This window comes from Cavia porcellus, unplaced genomic scaffold (genome assembly GCF_034190915.1).
Source record: "Cavia porcellus strain 051 isolate PalLab524CR breed Dunkin Hartley unplaced genomic scaffold, mCavPor4.1 scaffold_10, whole genome shotgun sequence".
In the NCBI taxonomy this organism is placed as follows: domain Eukaryota; kingdom Metazoa; phylum Chordata; class Mammalia; order Rodentia; family Caviidae; genus Cavia; species Cavia porcellus.
Window position 1 is genome coordinate 65706010 of NW_026947493.1, and position 5982 is coordinate 65711991.

Here is a 5982-nt window from a genome sequence, read left to right on the forward strand (position 1 = left end):
GATTAATTATGGTCAATGAACAAGCAGGAGATACCACAAATGACATTTAAAAAATGCTCACACACATCACTACAGAAAACTTTCCTGGTAAAGAGAAAGAATTTGGCATGACAAACAAGGCTTATAGAGCTTCTCCAATTAGCAATGATCAAAAAGTCTACAGCCAAGTATATCATAGTCAAGGTTCCAGAAATTCAACACAAGAATAGAATCCTAAAAGCTGTTAGAGAAAAGAAACAAATCACCTATAAGGGAAAGCCCACCAGAATTACAACTGACTTCTCAACACAAACTCTCAATTCAAGGAGAGCTTGGGGTGAAGTACTCCAAGTTCTAAAGGAAAACCGCATTCAATCCAGATTGATGTACCTCACAAAACTTTCTTTCAAAATTGATGGAGAAATAAGATACTTCCATGAAAAAGAATTATGACCACCAAGCCAGAATTCCAAAATGATCTGAAGGACATTCTAGAAATAGATAATAAGGACTACAACTCCATGAACCCCAACAGAAGGAGTCCACTAGGGAAAGGCAAAATATTAAAGTAAGAGGAAAAAAAGGGGGCTCCAACAACAGAAAAATAACATGACAATAATAATAAAATACATTTCAGTTATAACCATCAATGTTAATGGTCCTTATTCACTAGTCAAAAGACATAGATTGTCAGTATGTATCAAGAAGCAAGATCCAGGGCTGGGGACTTAGTTCAGTGGTATAAGCACCTCCCTTGCAAGCAGACAGTCGTGAGTTCAATCCCCAGTATTGATAAAAAAAAAGCAAGGTCCAACAATATGCTATATAGAAGAAACACATTTAATTCAAAAAGAAATTCATAGACCAGAAGTCAAAGAATGGAAAACAATACTCCATGTGACAGAAAACCAGAAACTAAATTTCAAACCAAGACTGATTAAGAGAGATAAAAAATGGTCAATGCATTCTCATGAAGGGAATAATCCAAGAGGAAGACATAAAAATCATAAATATATATACAACAAATAACAGCATGGCCAGTAATACAAAAAAGTTACTAACGGACATGAAAAATCAAATAAGCCCTGATTCAATTGTATTGGGAGACCTCAATACCCCATTGTCACAAAAAGACAGATCAACTAGGTAAAAAAAAATCAATAATGAAAAATTAGAACTAAGTCAAACTTTTGAAAAAGTGAACTTAATAGATGTCTATACTGTTGCACCACACAACATCAGAATACACATTCTTCTCAATGGCTCAAGGGAAATTATTCAAAATAGACCATATATTTGCTCATAGAATATGCTTAAGTAAATGTAAAGGAATTCAAATTATCTCATTCATACTATTAGACCACAATGAAATTAGAAATCCATGCCAAAGGAAACCACAAGAAGTTAATAAATATATGGAAATTAAATAGCACCCTACTGAATAACCAATGGGTCACACATGAAATTAAAGAAGAAATTTGATATCTTTTATAATTGAATAATAATGATAATATAACATACCAGAACTTGTGGGACACAATGAAATCGTCGTAAGGGGGAAATTATTGCAGTAAATATTGTATCAGCAAAACAGGAGCAACTTAATGTTGGACATCAAACTTCTCAAAAAAAAAAGAGCAGGCTAAGCTAAAAGCTTGTCCAAGGGAGAAAATTATAAACATCAGAGCAAAAATTAATGCACTGGAGACTACAAAATAATACAAAGAATCAATGAATCAAAGAGTTGGTTCTTTGAAAGATTAAATAAAATTGATAAACCCTTAGCCAACCTCATCCAAAAAAGGAATGAAAGACTCAAATCCATGCAATTAGGAATGAAAAGGATGAAATTACAACAGACCCTGCATAAATCCAGGAAATCATCTATACTTATTTTGAAATTTTGTATTCTAATTAGATGGAAATTACAGAAGAAATGGAAAGATCCCTAGATACATATGAATTATCACAGTAGAATCAATAAGGTATAAAAATTCTAAATAACCCAATATCAATAAATGAAATCAAAGATGTAATTAAAAACCTATCAGCAAAGAAAAGTTCAGGCCATGGTGGAATCACTGCTGAATTCTACAAGAAATTTAGAGAAGATCTAACACAATTACTTCTCAAACTGTTTGAGAATGGACATTGAAAGGAAACCAATATTTCCAAGTTCATTCCTGGAAGCAAGCATCACCCTGATACCAAAACCAGAGAAGAATCTAACTAAGAAGGAGAATTACAGGCCAATCTCCTTAATGAATATTGATGCAAAAATTCTCAATAAAATACTGGCAAACAGACTGCAGCAATTCATAGGAAGGTTGTACACCATGATCAAGTGGGATTCATCCCAGAGATTCAAGGATGGTTCACCATACATAAATCCATAAAAGTAATATACCATATTAACAGAGCCAAGGACAAAAATCATATGATCATCTCAATATATGCAGATAAAACTTTTGACAAAGTCTAGCACACACTATGATAAAAATCCTACAATAAACTGAAGTAGATGACCTTTATCTCAATCTGATAAAATCCATCCATGAGAAAAACACAACATTATACTAAATGAACAGAAACTGAAAACTTTCTCTCTAAAACTCAGGAACAAGACAAAACTACAGTACTCTTAAAAAGGAGATTGAAGAGAATATTAGAAAATGGAGAGATAATCTCATTCGCTTGGGTAGGAAGAAATAATGTAGTGAAAATGGCTATATCCAAAAGTGTTATACATATTCAATGCAATTCCAATTTCAATTCCAATAGCATCTCTCACAGAATTAGAGAAAATAATCTTAAAATTTGTCTGGAACCAGAAAAGATCTAGAATAGCAAAGGCAATCCTGAGCAACACAGACAAAACAGAAGGCATCAAAATCCCTCACTTGAAATTATACTATAAAGCTCTTGTAATAAAAACAGTATGGTGCTGACAAATAAAAGGACTCAAAGAACAGTGTAACATATTAGAATACAAAGAAATAACTGCAGATACACTAAGCCACCTTATCATGTGATCAAAGGTAGCAAATTAATACACAATCTGTCATGTTTTAGTCTGTGTTTGATAACCATATGAACTATATTTGTGGTTATACAACAAAATCTAAAACAAACTTGAAAATTGCATGCAGTAATTATGCCTTCAGTATGGCAATGTTACCCTCAGGCGAGAAATTGTTCTAATCAGTTGTTCTTCTGGTATACCAAGACTGATATTGCCTAAGGGTCATAGAAAATACTATTGGCCAGTACAAAGAACCAATGTCCATGCCACCTAGGCAGCAACTTCTTATTGCTAGTAAATTGAAGAGGCAGGTTTTTGCATCAGATTCAAAGCCCAAGAGCTAGCTACACCTGAAAGACATTATTACAAAATAGCCATTTCCTGAAGATTCTAATACTAGCAGTAAAGGCACATAAACTAAACAATTTGTAAGCATCAACCTAGGAATTAAACTGAAACAAACAGCAACAGAAAGAAAGTGGGAATACACAAAAACAAGATGTGACTCCAGACTTCCAGTTCATCAAAGACAAACCCAGGGGGCAGTAAGTATAACCCAAAACCACTCACATAGCTCTCTGAAGGGCTAAGAGCAGAAGTAACAAAGCACGTACATGAGGCTCTCCAAAAAAAACAAATCAGAACTAATTTCTCAGATAACCACAGAGAAGGTGACCATAATTAAAGACACGCTTAGTGACTCTAGAGCAGATACAAAAAAAAAAAAAATGAATTACTTAGGAAAATGACAGAAACCATAAATACCCAACATAGGAAAGAAATAGAATCCATGAAACAGATTCAAACAAACATCTAGGAAGAGTGACTAGGTAGAAGTCTTGAAGATATTGGTGATGGCAAAGATTTCATAATATCCCAATCACACAGGAACTATCACAAAGAATCAACAACTGGGATCATCATATTTAAAAAGCTTTTGCACAGCCAGAGAAGCCACCAAGAAAGTGAAGAAACAACTCATGGAGTGAGAAAAAAGTTTCCTCTTGTTTCTCAGGCAAAGGACTACTATCTAGAATACATAAAGAAGTCAAGATATTTGATCTCACAAATTTAAAGAACCAACCCAAAAATGTACATCTGAAATTAATATACTTTTCATATGAAGAGGTAAATATGGCAAATGAATACATAAAATTTACTAATAAAATAAAAATTTAAATTAAAAAATAAAAAGAGCTTATTTTCTGTTGAGGATAGTTAAATACCTTACATAAATAAAATATCAACTTATGTAACAGAATAAAGGTCCCAGATAAAGATTCATGCAATTACAACTAATTAATTTTTTGACAAGAGTATCAAGAATGTAAAATATAGATGAAGTCTTTTTATTAGATAATACTGGAAAAGCTAGATAACCACATTTAAAGGAATGACTCTGGATACTTATCTCACACCAAATACAAAATTCACTAAAAATTAATTAGGCAGGTAAACATAAGATCTGAACCTATACATGTGTTAGAAGAAAACTGTTATGGTTTATACCTAAAAAGTCTCATGAGCATGTAGGGGGGTTTCTGGAAGACGACTGGATCATGGGTGTGTGACACTCATGGCTGGATTAGTCCAGCAATGGGTTTACAGCTGGGTATGATGCTGGGAGGTGAAGACTTGTGTGAAGAGATGGATGACTGTGGCATGGTCTAGAAGGGTGTATGCCTCCTTCCTTCCTCCCTTGATCCTTCTCTCTGCCTCCTTCCTCCTTTGTCATGAGCTGTTTCTCCTCTACTATGCCCTGCTCCAATGATGCCTGCCTCAGAGCCAGCCAACCATGGATTGCAATCTCCACAAACTGAGCCAAAATAAACCACTTAGAGGAGTTGAGTATTTTGTCCCAGCAACAAGAAAGAAACTAAGACAAAAACTTAGCAGAAAAATGACAAACTAATTGTCTGGGCAAAATATTTGATGGAGGGATTAGACCCCAAGATCTCAGGCCAAAAACAAAAGTAAGAGGAAACCAAAGTGGCAGAGTAATGACCAGCTATGAATTTCTGCCTCCCAAGACCCAGAATCCAGACCCCCCAAAAATAATGATCTGGAAAAGAAAAAAAGTAGGTCCTTGAGAATCATAAAGGAAGTTACAGGAAAAGTGGAAACTACACATAAGTTGGAATAAAAATGGAAAAAAGAACAATGTAGTCTGAAAAGCTCACTGCAGCTCCATGGAAGTAAAACCTGTCTCTTCAAACACAAGGTAAGGCCCTTGGGTCAGGAGCTACATGGAGAAGCAACAGTTGGGGCCAGAGTTGCTAGCCCCAAGAAATGCTCACAAAAATTGTAAATGGTGAAACACCTAATGGAATGAATACAGCAGGCTGTGTGAACATTTAAGCGATTTGGTGAAAAAAGAGAAATCAGAAGCATGGAAATTATGCAAAGACAGGAACAAATCTATATTTTTCAATAATAATTCTTGATATCAATGCCCTGAATTCCCCAATCAGTTCCTTTCTGATTCCCAAGCAAAAGGCACAGATAGGCAAAATAGACAAAGAGACAAAACTCAATAATACCCAGTATAAAGAAACACATTTAATCAAAAAATAAGTTCAAAGATTAAAAATCAAAGATGGAAAACAATATTTTATGCAACAGGTACACAGAAAAAAAGCAGGAGTATCTATTCTTTTCTCAGTGAGGTTCACTCTAATTTATCATAAGGAACAAAGAAGGTCACTACATATTTGTGAAGGGAACAATTCAACAATAAGAGATAACAACTGTAAACATACATGCACCAAACACTGGCATACCCAACTTCATACACACTACTAAATGAAAAACCAGATAAACAATACAATTGTAGTGTATTAATTAAACAACCTTTTGTCAGGCCTCAGGTAATACCCTTAGGAGAAAGGAAAAGACTACAATCATGTACTAAACAAATAATAAATTAAAATAAAATAAAATAAAAATTTAGTAGAAAGTTTTGTCAATAGATAGGATCAAGC